The sequence below is a fragment of the Xyrauchen texanus genome, chromosome 36 (genome assembly GCF_025860055.1).
Source record: "Xyrauchen texanus isolate HMW12.3.18 chromosome 36, RBS_HiC_50CHRs, whole genome shotgun sequence".
Taxonomy (NCBI): domain Eukaryota; kingdom Metazoa; phylum Chordata; class Actinopteri; order Cypriniformes; family Catostomidae; genus Xyrauchen; species Xyrauchen texanus.
Genome location: NC_068311.1, coordinates 24,424,218 through 24,444,000, shown reverse-complemented (window position 1 = coordinate 24,444,000; position 19,783 = coordinate 24,424,218).

The following is a 19,783-nucleotide window of genomic DNA, read 5'->3' as shown; positions in this document are numbered from 1 at the left end:
TATGTACATACGTTGTGAAAGTAAAATCTGGTGTTTTCTTTATTACATTGTATTGCATTTTGTAGAAATATGGTGTAAGCCATGCATTGCTTGGAAATATTGAGATCTAGTAAATCAGTATAACATAGACATCTGTAGACATGAAGTGGCAGCTTCAGCCATTTGCAGCTATGAAAAGTTTGGCGGCTGCAGCAGCCATTTAGGTTTTGGCTGAGCCGGCTAGCCAGCCAATAACTTCATCAGCCAGCCATTATTCTCAAAACAAATGGCTTCGGGCTCTACCGTAGCGCGCTCGCTGGCTTCCGTCCACCTCTGGGATGGGATGTGACAGGCAGCTCACTTCAGTGCCAACCTAATGTCTTTCCCGGAGCTTGAGACCCGGACAAGATGTCGATCACTGCATCGGAAGGCGTCCTGGCGGTGTCGGATGCGGAAGACACGACCGGACTGCCGCCTTTGGGTGTGGCAGCCTGGACTGAGGCAGACGCTGAACTCACTGCCATGCTTTCCCGGGCCACCGCGAGTGTTGGACTTGAGTGGAAAAGGTTAGATCGCCGACGTTGTCGGTCACCACCCCCGCGGCCACCGAACGGCGGGTGTTTACAGCTCCGGCATTACAAACTCGGCCCCCCCGCCTTCTCATGCCCAGCTGCACTACACCCATGTCTCCAGCCGGCCGCTGGTGACGAGTCTCGAGGACGTCCCGAGAGGCCTTCCTCCTCGGTCACCGACTCGCCTAACGCCGGACACACGGAGCAAGGTTGGTGCTTGGAGGTCCCCCTCAGCACTCCTGTTGTAGCCCTGCTCCCCGACGCGGCTTCCCTTGCTTCTCCACGCCGTGAGGCCCCACCCTCAGGAATGTCGGATGCGATCCTCCCCTTAGTGCCCCTCACCCAGAGCTTGGTTAGACTATCCGACTCATCCAATCTGATTCAATTCACCAGGTGTCCTCCCGGTTCCACAGCGTTCTCTTTATGTCGGTGAAGAATGAGAAAGCCGCCGTTCTGCAGCCGGAGATCGCCGTCCTTCTTCGGGAGGGCACAATAGAGCCTGCCCCTCCAGCCGAGGTGAAGAGCGGCTTTTAAAGCCCCTATTTCATTGTTCCCAAGAAGGGCAGTGGGTTGCGCCCAATCCTGGACCTGCGAGTTCTGAACCGAGTGTTGCACAGACATTCAGTTGGTTCATCCCGTTCAAGATGCTGTCTCAGAAGCACATTTTGTCTGCCGGCATCAAGATTTTATGTTTACTGTTCAGTCAGTTCCCAACTCCTCCTTGCCCATCCTTGAACTGTTACATTGGTGCAGAAACCCAGGAAGGAGGAGGGAGTCCTCACCGCTGCCGTCTACCTGGAGATGGAGGGGTTCCATCTGCAAGGGGTCGGAGGGGTCTCTGCCGTCCACCAGGGGAGGAACCAGCTGTCATCTGCCAGAGGGGAGGAAAGACTGCATGTTCGTGAAGCAAGTTTTTCTCTCTCTTTGTCTCCCGCTCGCCCTTTCCCTCTCCCCACGCCTCCCCTCGTCTCTCCCCCACGTTCCCAGGAGGCAGGGTGGACCACCGGCCGACAGGACGGCCGGAAGAGCAGCCCATGCTGCAGTTCTGCAATTCCACCGGCTAACAGGACGGCCAGAAGAGCAGCCCATGCTGCAATTCCCATGCTGGTCTAGGCTGGTTTATGTTTGTTGGTGCTGGTCCAGCTGGTTGACCACCATAGCTATTCTTTTCACCAGCAAAACCTAGCTGGTGAAGCTGGATGACCAGCATGGCCTGAATTATGAAGCTGGTAAAGCTAGTTTTAAAGCCTGGTAGAATCACCAACACACCAGCACCCAAAACACAACATACGGTAAGCTGGTGACCAGCAATGCTGGTCTTTTCGGGAAAGGTAGTCGGAGGGTAAGAAATCAGAGTTGGTACCAATCATATACTAAGCGATTAACTCTGACTCTGACTTTACCAAAATTGGCAGACTGGAGTACAAATTCGGCCTGACTGAAACTCGTAGCTAAAATCATTGTTAAAGTTGTGTGGTGTAATCTAGTCTTAAGTAGCAATTGCTTGTTTTCACTTACTGTCTACTAAGATTTAGAACATTAACTTTTGTCACAAGAAACCAAAGGTCTCAAGTTAAAAACTAATGATAACTGATTGATTTGAAACTTTGAACTCAGTCCCTAAAAATGGCCAGAGGGAGTGAAGGCAAGTTTTTTTTATATAGCAGTACCTGCATGATGTCCGTTAGGGTTCAGGTGTTCACGGGCAGAGTTTGTGTACAGCCTGTTTCTTGCCCAGATAGATATCAGGATTCTGCTGTGAAAGCTTATACCCATCTATCATTTCACCAGACCATGAAGGGTCCACCAACCTGCAAAATTCAAAACATGTTTTTTTTTTTTCTTGTTTGCTGACTTAACACAAAAATACGAATCTAAGAGTTACTTATAACTTGGTGGACTATTTAATAATCTAGATGTATTGCACATAAACATAGGATCCCCTTTGTTAATTCAGAACTGTGTTCAATTATTTAATTGTACAGAAAATAAAGTTGCTTTTGTGACTTTATGAGGTCTTACAACAGCAGATCAGAAAAGTACTGCAGTCATGAAGACCAAGGAGCTGCCCATGGAACTGAAGATGATGCCCGTGGATTAAGATGATGTTGTCAAGAAGAAAATGTTAGAGAAGGCTATAAAAATTGGCAAAGTTTGATCCTTCTTATGAGTAACATGAAAAGTACTAAATACGTGTTTGTAGCATAGAACATTCTCCACTGCTGCATAGTGAGTGGTTTAAAGGGGTTTCAGAATAAACAAACTGGAGAAGGTGTATTTATGGGCAAGGTCAGTAGTAGTCTAGGGCATTCACAGGCATGTGCCCTATGCCCACTTAACTTTCTATGGATTTTGTGTATGCTCACCTAAAATTATGATATTTATGGTTGCCAGAGCAACAGGTAGGCTTTTGACCTGTAACTTTTTAATCTAGAGTTGATTCCACAGTACCATTGAGTGAATTGTGTGTGTGTTTTTAATAATTGTACAGATATTCTCTAAATGCGCACGGAGCAGCAGGAGGCGGGAGTGCACTGGCAAAATAGACAGGTAGACAGCTGACCAACCAATCAAAACGTTAGTTTAAGTCACGATTAAATATTTGCTAATAAATCATATTTTCTGTTTCAGTAAGTTGCGGGAAACAGCAAATTATACTTTTGCCCACCCGTTTGCTCCAACACCCAATGAAAAATCAACGCTTTGAAAAAGAAGATAACTAAAATATACAGCGCTGGATAACAGCAGTAAGGTGAGACAGATCACATTGTTGTCACTCCCTCACCAGCTGTGTTAGAAGCCACATCACATCTATGGTAACTGATTTTTTAAAAACGTATTCCAGGGTAATATAATACAAAGTTCAATGTTATAATTTTACACTTAAATGTTTACATTTGACACAAAAAATAGGAAATATAAAAACGTTTGCTACATTTACGTTAAAGAAGGCGGAAATACGTCACAACAGGTCTGTGAAATGGGTCCATTCTGAAAATGCTGGAGTCACCATTATTTGCGCTGTATATTTACTTTACTTATAGCCTGCTAAACGTAAAAATACTGCGTGTCGATGCACTCGTGCTAGTTTTAAATGCTGTTCCCAGGTGCTGGACCAGTTAACTGGTTTGTCCCGTAGCGTTTTATATCAAATGTCATTTTTTTCTGCCTTTGTCAGGGGTTACTTTTTTCTCATATCATATACATAATTCTTATGTGGTAATATAAGATAACTTGTTAAAGTGAACATTACTACACTTATATTAGCTATAGCCTACAATGCTTAACAATTTATAACGTAGGCCTATTATGTGTGTTTTAATCATTACAATTATTAAGTATTACCCATTTTAGTTGATATAAAATAAGAACCTTAATCAAACCTATTAAGTTAAACCTATCAAGTTAATAAAAATGATCTTTTACGCATTTTCTTTACAGCATATTTATTTATATATTTTATTTAGAATTGACATTTCCCCCAAACTGTGCAGCAGAGTGCTAGACACACTACATGAAGGACATTTAGGCACTTTAAAGATGAAGAGCCTTCCCTGTAGTTACATGGCCAGGAATCCACAAACAGATTGAGGATCTAACAAAGGCTTGCCTGTGATGTCAGAAGGTTCAGAACTCACCACCATTAGCTCCCATGCTTTTTCTGGACTAAAGACTATGTTCCTAATTTTCATCGATGCATACTCTAAATGGCTCTGGATTTCCTCCAATGAAAACATCAACTTCAGAAAAGAATGCCTCTGTATTGAGGACAATATTTTCCAGGAAATGTTTGCCAGAACAAATCTGCACTGACAGCAGATGCCAGCATCAGACACATTACTTCTGCTCCATACTATCCTGCCACCAATGGCTTGGGAGAAAGATTTGTACAGACTTTAAAAAAAACAATGAAATCAATGACAATGACAACATTTCACTGCTACACAACTTCTTGACAACTTCTTATTCATGTTGTGATAAAATGTGTGAATACATACTGTTCTTGTGCATTTACATTTTCTCTAGTATAGTTTTTTCTAAGGGGAGGAATAATAATGTACTGTATGTACATTTGGTTAACAAGCTGTTTTCTCTGGTGAAAGACAAGTCTGTTCCCTTGTGGCTGTATATGTAATAGTATGATAGAATGTGATTTTCATCACACAAGTTCATTAAAGAGTTGAGCAGCCTCAAATATCATGCAGAGTGCTTGCTTGTGTTATGTTCTATCGCATACCTTACAGATATATTTACTTAAGGTTTTTTTAATTTTATTATTTTTTTTTTTATTTTTTTTTTAGATTTAATGTTATAATAGTTTGGGGCCAAAACCACTTCTATACTTCAAATAAGAGCATTTTTAGAATTACAAACTGTTGTAGCCATAATTCCTTAATATTTAGGCACATTTCTGTTCCTAGAATTGTATGCTCAAATGTTTGCATATATTAAAGCTTAAGTGTTTAACTTTTTTCTATGTTAAAATACTTTTTCCTGTCCCAATGTAATATGCAGAGAAAATTATAAGTAAGCCAGTCATAGGTTGATTTCCTTTAAAACTGTAAACAATGTGGGGCAAATTTGCACACTGTTGCACGTGGCATTTCAGTGCAAAAAATGTATTATGTCATTAAAACAGCATCTTTTCTTGTAGCCAAATAACGAGATATTATGGCGCAAAAATGGCATCTTTTCTCGTAATAACGAGATAGTAAGCCTATGTCATATAAATGACATCTTCTGTGATTTAAGCGAGATATTTTGATACAAATTATCTTAGGCTATGTATCACTTTTCATGTCCCAGCCCACCTGTGATTACAGAACAGAATACTCAGCAGTAAATAAATCATTCACCTTTTCTTTTTTTCTTTTTTTTTTGTAATGTTTTGTAAAGTCAGCATGGATTTTATTTACTCCAGAATTGTGAGATTTCAGAGGAAATGAAAAAAAAAAAAAAAACATTTAGGCTGAAACTTAAAATTTTAAATAAGACATTGTTAGGAATTCTTTTATTCTAAATTAAAATTTTAGGGATGCATCTTTTTCTATAACTACAAATTTCATTATAAAATAGCATAGACAGAAAAGAATTACATAAAAAATGTGTATCCTGTTGGGAAACCCTTTATTGTTGACCAAAGTTTGCCTAAAACCAAGCCTTTAAGGCCAAGCAGAAGCCTTTGCCAACTGGTTGCTGCAGTGGTTAGAACTAACTCAAAAGCTCTAATCCCATTGGTTAAAGTTCACGTCACAATCAACGTGAGTGAACACAGACAACATAATTAAAAATAATTATCCCAAAAGCCAGCCAGGCAATCTACCTGAGACATGACGTGAGAAACAAAGAAGTCCTCTTTGACTGTTGTAAGTTAATGTTGTTAAACAGATAAAAACATTTTACATTTTGGTAACTTTTCATGGGTTTTAAATCTCTGACCTCTTTATTGTTAATCTTTTTCACTGAAACACTGAATAACTAATGTCTAACATACAACATCCTAGTTACTGCGATTAAACTATAGCTAATGTAAACAAAATATTGCAATATTATATTGGTACTATTATACCTTGTTGAAAATGGCAATGTTTGGATGGGAATAAAAACGAGCTGTTTTTGTGTGCGTGTGTCTTTAAATGCAAATGAGCTGGTGCTCCCCGCCCCGTATCCAGAATAGGGCGGAGTTTTGATATCTCTGCTTCGGATAACTAGACATCATAAGCAATATGACTGACAGTGAAAATAGTGATGTTCAGCCCTATATGTTTGAACCGGAGTCAGACTCTGATGAATGAGAGACACCGTCAGAAGTAACAACTTTTAGAATGAACCAGGAAGTTTCCGAATGGTTATTTGATACATTTATTTATTTGTTGTAGATTTTCAGCAGTTTTGCAAAGATGGATGAGCAACACACACACACACAAATGCTGTTACAATGTTCGTTATGCGCTATAACAAAAAAACACACAAACAAACATGTCCGTTGGCAGTGTCTGTCAACAGCTGTGGGCAGAGCCTGTACAAAGTGACATCACTTTGTTCAGGCCCTGCCCACGAATGGTAAAAATCTGCAAACGGCTTGTTCTGAGACAGTGCTTATGATAAATGGGGATTAAAAAAAAAAGAACTGGGTGGATTTTTATCATTTTAGGGTGGTTGTACACAAACACTGCCAAAACACATTTATGTTCAAACACCATGTAAAAGTGAATTTTGCATAATAGGTCCCCTTTAAAACCATCATATTGTGATTTTTTGTTGTGATAGGATATTAATTTACTCAGTCATTTTAAATATTTAAATACACCCAAAAAACCTCTGGCTTTTATTTTGGTGGAACTTTGAGTGTCGCATGCTGCTATGTTAGTGTGTCAACGTCAGAGCAATGCTCATTCACTGAAGCGTGCTGTGCCTACAGACTATATATTCACTTATTAAATGCATCCTGATTCACAAAATTACTGTATGTCTTCCAGAGACTTTGCGTTTAATGCACAAGTCATATGGACTACTTGAAAGGTGCTTTTATGCTTCTTTAATGTCATATTGAAGCTTGACAGTACCAGCTATGACACACAATAACACACAATACCAGAGCACTGGAAAACTTTTTTATTAATGCACTAATGACCAAGAGAGCGATCACTTGACCTCTGGGGATGTGGACTTTAATGTGCAACAAAAACAATGCTTGTTTCTATGAACAGATTTAAAAGTAAGCATTTCTGTTCCAATTTTTGACCAATATTTTCTGCCTTTTTTCTCTTTCGAAGCTTTAGCCAATCATTACCAGACAGTTCAATAACGTATTACTACGTGTGCACCAAAATCAAAACTAGGTGTATTCTTGTGGAGAACAAAGTGGCACTTGACACTGGTGTTGAGCAGTGTGTTGACACCCGACGCCAGTCATGTGAAAGCCCCTTAACAGCCAGTTGTTTAGCAACAGAAAACTAATCAGACACTGAACAGCAATATGCAAATAAAATACTAACCCAGGGTAATTATTACTAACCAATTAAAGTATGAACAGTGTCAAGCATAGAACAAGATAATCTACAGTAGGATTATGTTTACTCAGGTTTTAGAATCATTCTCTGTTAACAATAAAGAGTGAAACGCCAGTTGAGTAGTATAACAACCATTTACATTTTTAATACAAAATGTAAATTTTCTCTTAAACATTAAATTACTTGTTTCAGGTTGTGAAGAATGGATAAGCACAGGGTTATATCTTTCTCCTGGTATGAAGACATACATTGCACTACCTCCAGAGATCATTTGGGAAAAATTGGAAGGTGATCAGAATAGATTATACTATAATATTCTACTTTATTATTAATATCATTATTATTTTATTATTATATTTTAGATCATTAATTCAAACATGTTTCCAATCAGAAAAATCAAGGCCTCTTATTTAGATATACTCATCCTACAACTTCATTGCACATGTAAAGGTCTGGGAGCACATGCCATTAAATGAAGTATCACTCTATGCAGGTGCAGATTGGTTGCCAGACAGATAACATTAGTGGTGCAAATGTTCTGAAACGGGCACCTGTGGTTTGTGAGCGATTCCCCTTGAACACAGAAATGGTCCAGCTCTGGAATCTGTGGGGAGGTCTCATCTACCTAATTTCACCTCCCAAATGCAAAGTGGAGGGGGTAGAAATTGTCGTGCAGACCGCAGTTCAGGCCCCATACTTCAAATCTGGTAAGAAAGCTGAATGAATATTCAGTGAGTACATTTGAATGACTTTGCCTTTTTAAGACACATTAATACTGTTTGTATTAATATGATACATTTAAGCAATATTGCACCAAAAGTCATGAAGGTGTGTGGTAAAATTTGGAATCTGAACTTGCTCGTCCCTTAGGAGAGACCAGTGTTGCTAACTGGGTGGGTGGGATCCGTCAGGCACCAGTCCCCTGGGCGGAGCTTGAGTTTGAGAACATCATCATCACGTTGGAATCAGCAGTGATAAGGAATCTGGACCGCCCCGATGAGGTGGCTTCACTTTGGGATTCCATAATGAGAGGCGTAGCTGACCTGGCGGCAAAGCCTGAAAATTTCCCCCGCAAGGAGCGATTTGTTGCAAATGTTCAGATCTCTTGCGGTATGCGGTACTATTGAATACTTACAGTGTCTTTGTTAGGGTATAGAACCACCATTATTAAAACATGATAGTAACACTAAGGCCAGAAACATACTCTATGCAAAGGGTTGGGGAGTAATGGATTACATGTAATACGATTACGTATTTAACTCCCTCCAACTCCCTTATATTAAACAGGTTATATTTTTACATGTTTTGTACATGTTATATTAATCATACACATACTGAATAAATGTCTTATCGATTGAGATGGGAATGTTAGGTATGATATAACTGCATAACTTCAAAACTCCCCCCTCATCATGTCATGGTACGTAATAACAGCAATCGGTTCTGTGCCTGGAACTGCACATCACTGCAGGTACGGCATTGCCGGCTGAATTCGAGCATTGCGGTTAAGTATCTGTGCAATTTTTTATGTCAACTCAAGGTGCTTTTTTATGTCACATTTGACAGTGTTAGCAAGGTTGAGGTTGAGCTCATTTGCTGAAAAAACATAATGCAACAATGTAAAAACAGGTCTCTACCATGCAAGCAAATGTGATTGATACTTATTGTGTGTGAATGTGGAAAATTATTTTGTGCCGCTGAATGTCTGACAACTGTCATCAAAGCTTTGAACTTATACCATCAGTATCAAGTCTCTCTATGCATCTACCTTAAATACAAATTGCGTTTTAAACTGCAAAACCAAAAAAACTGTGGATGACTGACATGTGCGAGTCTGGTCAACAGTGGAGTATTTTACTTGCTAGCACTTACCTACTTCACCTAGTGCTGGACTGGGCTGGTGAAAAAAGATACTTGTGCACGACGCATGAGTAAATGCATTTTTTTAACAGCAAAAGATTTTATATTTTTCAGACATTCATGACACAACACATTCTGGTGTTTCTACACTAGAGGGCACACAAAATAATTTTTGCCAGTGATAAATACATGAACTGCAGGTTTGAATGTTATATTAAACTGTGATTTAATTGAAAGAACGGTAAATCTCTGAATGTTATTCTCCAGTTTGGGAAATAAAATTCCATAGACCATATGGTCATAGAAAATCGCCAGGGTCGTGCTCGGATTATGCCAAAGGTGGCAAAGATTTGGACATCACTGTAGACTTATATGCAGGTATGAAAAGATGTTACAATGCTACAATGTTGGTTTTAAAAGTTAAACATGTTGTTTAATTTGTACACTTTGATAATGTAACAGTATAATTTTTTAAGACAAAGTTCTAAGCAATAATGCTCCATTGGTGAGCACCAGTAAACTCTCTTTAAAGTTATTATGGAGGGAAATTATTATTATTATTATTATTATTATTAATGAAGCTATTGAGAAATGTTAAAGATATATACACTCTGTTATTTCTATGTTTTACCCTAATATTTGTATACACTGTAAGCTTCAAGACAAATTTGGCTGGGATGCTTTCAAGAAAGTTTTTTCATCCTACCATGATATGAGTGGAGTGCCAAATGACAATGCAGGCAAGATGAATCTATATGCTGAGACCTTCTCCAAAGTGGTCAACATGAATCTGTCCTGCTTCTTCAAAGCTTGGGGTTGGCCCATCCAGCCCAGCACTGAAGAGAAGATCTCTCATCTCCCAGAGTGGAGTGACCATCCTATGGGCCAGTATGCATAAGAACATCTGAGAAAACTTAAAAAAATAATTATAGTGTGAATTTTTATGTAATTTATGTCTAAGGTTAAGTATTAAAGTTGAGATATGCTTACTTGTAGGGTCAAATAATATAAATGTATTAAACGTTTCTAGTTTCATTTAATAAGCTTATAGATGAGTAATTGATTCATATTAAAGTGAAGAATAAAATGCTAATTTAATTAAAACAATTCAGAATGAGACAAAAGACTTGAAAGCATGCTAAAAAAACACTTGCAGTCACAATACAATTTATATTCTTAAACATCTGTCTTAGTTGTATGAATGTCTGTAGGAATTGCTGTGACTTGACATTATTGTTTTAGGCTCAATTCAAGCAGACATACACATTTTATCATTACAGATGGGACATGTCTACAACGCTACATATCAATCAATCAATCAATCAATCAATCAATCAATCAAACATGTTTATTTCTATAGAACGTTTAAAAACAACACCTGTTGACCGAAGTGCTTTACACAAGGAAAATAAATAAATAAATAAATACAATAACAAGACTAACTGTGGTTACGCAAACTAGGCAAGGGAGAAAAGATGAGTCTTCAAATGAGATTTAAAAACATCAATTGTGGCGCAAGACCTAATATGAAGTGTCAAACTTTTCCAAAAGCAAGGTGCCTCTACAGAGAAGCACGGTCCCCTTTAGATTTTAGACAGGACTCGGGTATGCTTAAGAGTAGACTTTGATAACCTGAAAGGCCTACTCTAGAAGACTGATACTGATGAAGTTCAGCAATGTAATGAGGAGCCAAACATTATTATTTCCTGTTGCTTGATTATTAAAATGATTTTTCCACCTAAGGTCTGCACTGGACACTGAACAGCTCCCCCACTGGTGCACAAGAGTATTGCTGGAGAAAGCAACCATGTCCTCTAGTGTGCATTCCACAACAACATTGAGCTCTGTATATATTAAATATGTGTGTGTGTTTGTGTGGTATATCTTAATGCTGGATTACGCTACACAACTTTTTAAATCTGAACAGACCAGCTTAACCAGCATGCAGTTCCCATGCTGGTTTATGCTGGTTGGTACTGGTCTAGGCTGGTTTATGCTGGTTGGTGCTGGTCTAGCTAGTGGACCAGCATAGCCATTCTTTTCACAAGCAAAACCTAGTTGGTGAAGCTGGTTGGCCAGCACGGTATGCTTATGAAACTGGTAAAGCAAGTTTAAAAGCCTGGTAGAATCACCAGCACACCCATTCTTGGGGACCAGCACCCAAAAACACAACATACAGTAAGCCAGGAAGCTCGTGACTGCTGGTCTTTTCAGCATGGTAGTTGGAGGGTAAGAAAGGAGGGTTAGTCGATACCCATCATTAACTACGTGATTATCTCTGACTCCGATTTTCCCAATCTGCAGACAAGCTGATTAGCCAAAAAAGGCCAAGTAGCACCAATTCTGCCTGACTGATAATCAAAGCTAAAATCAGTGTTAAGGTCATGTGTTGTAATCCAGCCTTATGTAGCAATCTCATTTTCACTGACTGTCTATTAAGATTCAAAACATTAACTATTATCACATGAAACCAAATGTCTCAAGATAAAAAGGACTGCATATTGATCGATCTGAAACCTCAATGGAATAGTAAAATTTACCAAATGCAACAATAATCATGAGGTGTTTAACAATTTGTGAAGGCACTGTAGATGGATAAAAAAAAAAAATGTTTAACTCACCTGTGGTTCTACAAATCAGTGTGTCTCTTTGGCTCCACCTTGGCTTGGCTCAAAAAGCAATGCAGAATAGACAGCTGTATGGTAGTATGCATTGTACAATGTGGCAATGATTTTTGTTTAGGAAGCGTTGACACAAGGGGACCACGTCTGGCAAGGTAGCTCCCAACTCTGGGACCTTCTCTTTGTAGAAGAACTTTATTCACTCAGGGGACTCGCCCTTCTGGGACCAGGAACATACCAATAATGACACAGAATGACAAAAATTGTCATGGTGCAACAGACTGAATACTGCTGAACTCCAACCATGCTAGAAGTAGATGTCTTATAACATACCTCACCTTTATCAGTCCTCTCCAGGCCCGGACTGGCCATCGGGAGCACCGGGACAATTCCCGCTGGCCTGGCGACTAAGTTCCCAGCCAACATTTGTATGTGGGGCCCATATGGGTATGAAATGGGCTGAAAAATGGGCCCCATGTAGGATTGTCCGCGGGTTACGTAATGGCCCCATGTTAATTACCCAGATGAATTTCATGTAGGATTGCACTTGGTACTCGGTGGGACCTAAGTGGGCAACATGCACAAGACCCATCTCAGTCCCAGCTTTAACCCAGTCGACATTTGTATGTGGGGCCCCTGTGGGATTGAAATGGGCTGAAAAATGGGCTCTGTATGGGATTGTCCACGGGTTATATAATGGCCCCATATTAATTGCCCAGATGAATTTCATGTAGGATTGCACTTGGTACTCGGTGGGACCTAAGTGGGCAACATGCACAAGACCCATCTCGGTCCCAGCTTTGGCCTGCTGCCAGCCAGCGTTTATTTTTATTTATTATTATTATTATTATTATTATTATTATTATTTTATATTACTACCTTTACCAGTGATCATTTTTGAATTCGTCATTCAATAAAATTATTATTAATATTAATAACAATTAAAAAAAAAAAAATCATGAATCTGTTGTTAGTCTTGACTGGCAAGGCTACGATTCGACTTTACGCCTCAGACAAACGGTTAAACAGAAAATGCGAGCAGCACCCGTCTAACGTTACATTCGTGGAGAAATCAAAACAAATGACTGCACACAGAAAACTCACAAAGCAATGTACTGAGGAAAAAATTCTAATTGTTATTTTTTTTATTTATAACATATGATTTAGTTTAACATAACACAACTAAGGGAGCTGTTTTGCTGAATAGGCTATTATCACGATTGAAAATGTTACATTGAATTTATTGTTCAATAAACAAGTAGCGTAGTTAATATTTATTATTAAGTTACTTACATTTTAGACACAAACCATATTAACTGTTTTTTTTTTCTATTTCACCGACTAAAATAGTTCCAAAGGAAAGTTACAGCAGTGTTTTGTTACTGAATGATTCAGCGTTTTGAACGAATCTTTTGTATGAATGACTCACTAATTAAGACGGTCACTTGCCGCCACCTATTGGCGGTTTAGTTTAATGTTTAAGTATTGCATTTTCTTTATATTCAAACATTTATTTAAAACATCAATCTCATAACATTATTTATTGCAGTTGTAATTGCAGTGCACAGGGCGTTATGTGCAGACCCATTTGATATTAGGACTGCTTTACTTCTAGGTTGGTTGTTTATGTTTTTATGTTATGGTCATACTGTGAAATAAATGTAATTTAGGGGGGGACAAGGTTGTCCGTGTTTCTAAATTTTATTTGGGTGCATAGGATGGCCTGGATGGGTGTAGGATTTCCCGGCCTGAAATTGTGTCCTAGTCCGGCCCTGGTCCTCTCCATTTTTACTCCCCATCATTGTCAGCATTAGTGATAAGTAAGATTACCAACTAGTTCCTGGTTTAGCAACTTTTGGTGGTCAAATCAAATCAAACAGATACAGTACTAGTAGTTGATAATGTCATAATTAAACCATTTGTGAGCTTGTTTAAAGTTGCACATTAGCTTTAATGCAACTAGTTTGTTGCTATAATACTGGCAAAATGACAACTGACAAAAACTGTCAAACTTGCTTTTCAATGCTGCAAAAGTTTTGTTTGTGTCACATACATGATTGTTTTTCATGACACAACACACACCCTATGGGAACAACCCAGGTGTCTGACCTTGCCGTGACCTTAGAACACAAAGGCTTTGATCAACAGAAATTTTCTTTGAAAAATAATTATTAAAACTGGTGCCCTCCGGTTTGTGTTGTGTTTGCCCTCAAGATCAAATTCAAATAATAAACGTATTTGCTTAGCATGTTTAATATCTAGCAAAGTACATAAAAATACAACTTTTACATAATAATATGTTAGATATTACCGTACTCTCTTTTATGTTGTATATCTGTGGCCCCCATTATGGGGAACATGATTTTTTATAGTCAAGTTTTTTTTGTTTTTTAAAGAGTTTTTTTTAATTGGAATTAATTTTAAATGTCACTACTGTATATTCAAACATGAAAATATTCAAACATACCTTTCTGGTAGGGCAGTTCGACGCCACATTTTTGTAATCGATTCCAGATTTTCAGAATCGATGGAATCAATTCCAAGAGTCGATCCCAGATTAATTTTCTCAATTCTTAAGAAAAATCATGAAGCAAAGTGAAATCTTACAATAAACACTGCAATACAAAGCATACTTCACACTATTTATGATTGATGGTATGAATAACAAAAGATTGTGTCACTCCCCTGAGCAGAACCAGTTGACTTTTGATTCCCAACACCTCGAAATCAAAGAATCAATTATGTTTGGAATCAACTCCCAATCCTAATTTCTAGTAAACCTGCTAATAAGCAGGTGATCACTTATTCATAATGACTGCATGCTTCCATAAAGTGCAAAAATAAAACATTAACCCTGCTTAAACAACAAGCTTAAACCAGCATGAATTTCTGGTTTATTCTGGTTAGTGCTTATCTACTGTACCAGGTGGACCTGCAAAGCCATTAGGGATGCGCCCAAGCCGAATAAAAATGACTTCAAAGCGAATAATGAATTTTACCAATTAAATAGGAAAAAAAATGTTAGACTGATTATCCAACAACAAGCACAGGGATAGAGCAATTTAAAATAAACATGCAGTGTCTAAAATTACAATGCAATGTTGAGTCTGTTAAGCCAATATAACTATACATTTTAGGAATTAAAATATGCAAGGTGTGTTCTCAAGTTTAAATCAGATGGCCGCATTGCAGTATTATACTTTTTTTTTAAAAATGTCTCTGTTAACATTTAAAACCTTTCGAATGACATATACAAGAACAAGCATCTGTGTTTCACTCGCTGCTTAAGCAGGCGAGCATGCAGTGTGTGAGGTGAGGGAGGCGTGAAGTGATTTCTTTCTAAAACAAAGTGAACGCAAGTCCCCTGCAAATAGGGCTGGAATACCATCGCAATATTTTGAATTCTGCAATGAGTTTAATTGTGCTTTTTATTTGGCCATTTCATTTCCTAAAGAGCACATCGTTAGACTACTTTCACAATCCTTCAGGGCTGCAAAATTAATCAAAATAACATCAATATCATGATGTAGTCATATATGTGATTATTAAACCACAAAAGGCTGTGATTAAATTAATTTAATAGCCTAGATACATGGTCTATGTGCACTTCAGAGTGAACAACATGCTCTACTGCATGCAAAAAATGAACAAATAAAAGAATAAATAACAATAATACAAAATAAAAACATAATTGTTTTAATATATACAAGGCATATTTGCTATATGAAATATATTTATATATGGCCCACATCCAAATACAGATGCACAGACAGAACAGATAATTTGATACAGATACAGATAATGGCAGCAGAAAAGTAATCCAGTGGCTAAATCCATGTCTTCAGAAGGAATATGATGGGTGTGTGTGAGAAACAGATCAGGAAAAATACTTTTTACTGTAAATCTTTTTTTAGATAAAAGGACTTAAATATTGTTCTGTTTCTCACCTACACAAATCATATTGCTTCTGAAGACATGGATTTAACCACTGGAGTCATGTGGATTACTTTTATGCTGCCTTTAAGTGATTTTTGGAGCTTCAAAGTTCTAGCCACCATTCACTTGCATTGTATGGACCTACAGATCTGAGATATTCTTCTAATAATCTTAGTTTGTGTTCAGTAAAAGAAAGAAAGTTGTATACATCTGTGATGGTTTGAAAGTACCATTTTTTTTTAATTTTCATTTTTGGGTAAACTTTCCCTCTAAGTTCTCGTAATGTCATCATGAGAGTACAAGACTGAGATGATCATTAAAGCATGTGAAATTGTATTAATACTCGCAAAAGCAAGATTTGATCTCTTAATCTACAGTAAGGGAACACATCAGGTGCTTGGAAGTTCTTGGTATGTGTATTGTGCCTTCATTATCTTTTGTCAGGCTGATAACACATAGCTTACACTAGATGGCAGAATAGTGACAGAATACATATGGCATTACACCTTTGATATGCAACAGGAATGCTCACTGTTTTTTCCTCAGATTCACATAAAATATATAAAAAGCTAGAAATATTGGAAGAACCATGCTATTAAAATAATTTTGACCTATTGTTCTCATCATAAACTAGTGGTGAAATGATACTAAAAACAGGTCTGACAAGTATTTAGATACTTATCCTTACCATATAACGTGTCAATATATATATATATATATATATATATATATATATATATATATATATATATATATATATATATATATATATATATATATATATATATATTTATTTATTTATTTATTTATTTATTTATTTTTTTTTTTTTGCTGAAATCTAGAAAAAAAGATTGCTATCTGAGTGCAATGATGAAACCGGCTCAGTTCTTTACTTGGAGTAAAGCTATGTGCAAATCTGTAATTCCCATATAAACATTTAAGCTTAAAATATGCTTCAGTAAAGCACTAAGGATTGCGTACATAGATGTTCTGAGCTTATTTGAACAGTGAAAAAATAGTACCTACATCACGCAAGTTGGTTCATAGAGTTTCATACGGAAATCTGTGCTCTCTAAAAGCTACACAACTGTGATTTTCACAGTTCGTTATCCTCGTTAACATCTTCACTGTGGCAGTGCAAAAGTGAGGAACAGGCCAAATTCGAAGATCCTCTTGCCACTCTCCCCCACTATGTTCTTTAAGTCTATGCATTTCAGATTTATTCATACATTTCCAATATATTTATGCATGAGTTCTCTCCACTACCCCCTCCCTGCACACCCCATCCCATTACTGTAATCCATCACCCCAGCATCATCCGCCATGCAAGCAGCCCATGAGTTGCCATGGCAACCACCTCAGGCCTCAGCTCTTTGCAGCCGTGTTCTTATTGGAAAGAAGGCTCAGGCAGTCTGAGGCTGTCTGGTGGATGTGGTAATTGGCTTGGAGTCTCCAATCACCCCCTCCTACATTCCACCTTCCAAAAAACACACACAAACTCAAAACACATATGCGCGAAATCACACCGACACACAAATAATAATTTGACACAAGAAATGAATGCACAAAACACATATATTTCTGTTAATACTTCAATGTTATGGCCAATATTGTGATTGTATTGCTTGCAAAAGGGTTTTGATTTTAGTGCTTTGGTAAATGTAAAGCTGGTATTGAAAGGGCTGATTTATTGTGGTTGGTTTGCTAGAAAAAAATTGAAATTCAGGTTTCAATTTGTGTTAAAGGAACTGTTCACCCAAAAATGTAAATTATGTTATTATATATTCTACCTCATGTTGTTCCAAACCAAAATTACATTCTTTCTTCCATAAAATCAAAAGGAGGTGGAATGTTAGCCTCAGTCACCATTCACTTCCATTGCAACTTTTTACCATACAATGAAAGTGAACGGTGGCTGAGGCTAAAATTCAGCATTTCAGAACAAAGAAAGTTGCAAGATTTGGAACAAAATGAGGGTGACATATCTCTTTAACAGAAGGAAAATGAGCATTCATGCACACACAAACAGAAATGGGAGTATTTATGAACATATTTTATTATAAACAATGTTGATATTTGAATAATATCGATGTATTAAGACTATGCAGTGATAAAATGAATAAATAAACAAACTAGGAAAACTAGAAAATGGTTACTTTAATTGAGTTTCTTCACAACAGGCAGGCAGAAGATGCAAATATATTTCTTACAATTCACCCTTACAATTAAAAACACAGCTTTACAGTACAATGTGTACTCTAGATTCCATGTCATTTATCAAGAAGTAATGCTCTAGATGAAGGAGAGAATTATTTAATCTTACAAACAGTACAGCATGGTTTTGAAACAGAGATCCAGTAAATCTATGCATTCTAACATCTGTTGAAAACATCTGTTGACCGATTCGTTAGTCGCTATTAAACAGAGACCAAAAATTGATCTTACATTATCATAACTAAACTGAAAAACAGTGAAACACTGTATACTGCTTGAGTGTAGCTAGGGTTGGTAATTCTCAGAAATGTGTGGGTCATGTATACACTGGTTAGCCAAAACATTATGACCAGTCTAATTTGCTGTTGGTATTCCACGTGCCACCAAAACAGCACCGACCCACCAAGGCATGGACCCCTGAAGGTTTCCTGTGGTATGCGGCATCAAGACAGTAGTAGCAGATCCTTCAAGTCCAGTAAGTTGCGAGGTGGAGCCGCATTGGATCTGATTTGTTGGTCCAGCACATACCATTTGGGAATTTGGAGGCTAGGGCAACACTTTGAACTCTTCATCATGATCCTCAAACCATTCCTGAACAATGTGTGCAGTGTGGCAGGGTGCATTATCCTGCTGAAAGAGGCCACTGCCATAAGGGAATACCATTGCCATGAAAGGGTGTATCTGGTCTGCTACGATGTTTAGGAAGTTGGCAAGTGTCAAATCGTCATCCACATGAATGGACGAACCCAGTGTGTCCCAGCAGAACATTGCCCAGAGCATCACACTCCCTCCACTGGCTTGTCGTCTTCCCACAGTGCATCACTTCCCCAGGTAAACCAGGCAACCTTATTCCACTGCTCCAAGGTCCAGTTCCAATGCTCGCATGCCCATTGTAGACACTTTCGACGGTGGACAGGGGTCATCGTGGACACTCTGACCTGTCTGTGGCCATGCAGCCCCATACGCATCAGGGTGAAATGCACTGTGTGTTGTGACACTTACCCACCATAACCATCAATCAAATTTTCTGTGACTTGTGCCACAGTAGACCTTCTGCCGGTTCTGATCAGACGGGATTGCCTTCGTTGCCCTCGCGCATCGATGAACCATGGGCGCCCGACACCCTGTCACCGTGGACCACTGTCAGTAGGTACTCACCACTGCTGATCAAGCTCCCCACAAGCCTTGCTGTTTTTAGAGATGCTCTGACCCAGTCATCTGGCCATAACAATTTGGCCCTTGTGAAAGTCGCTCTGGTCTTACTCCTGCATTCAACAAGTTGACTATGATAACTGATTGTTTGCTTATAATCTAATCTACCTAGACCTTGAAATGTGGCCTTGTTAGATGATATAAATTATTCGCTTCAACTGTGAGTGGTCATAATGTTTTGTCTCATTGGTGTATACAGTATATATGGTTTGAATTTTATTAAAATCAGCGTAAATAAAATGTAGTTCAAAACATACCACCATGATGTGTACTTAGAATGGTACTTTACAAATCAACTCATGTCACAAATCAAATTATTTACTTATATTTTATATGCATATATGTTATTTTCAGTGTTGGGTGTAATTTTTTATTT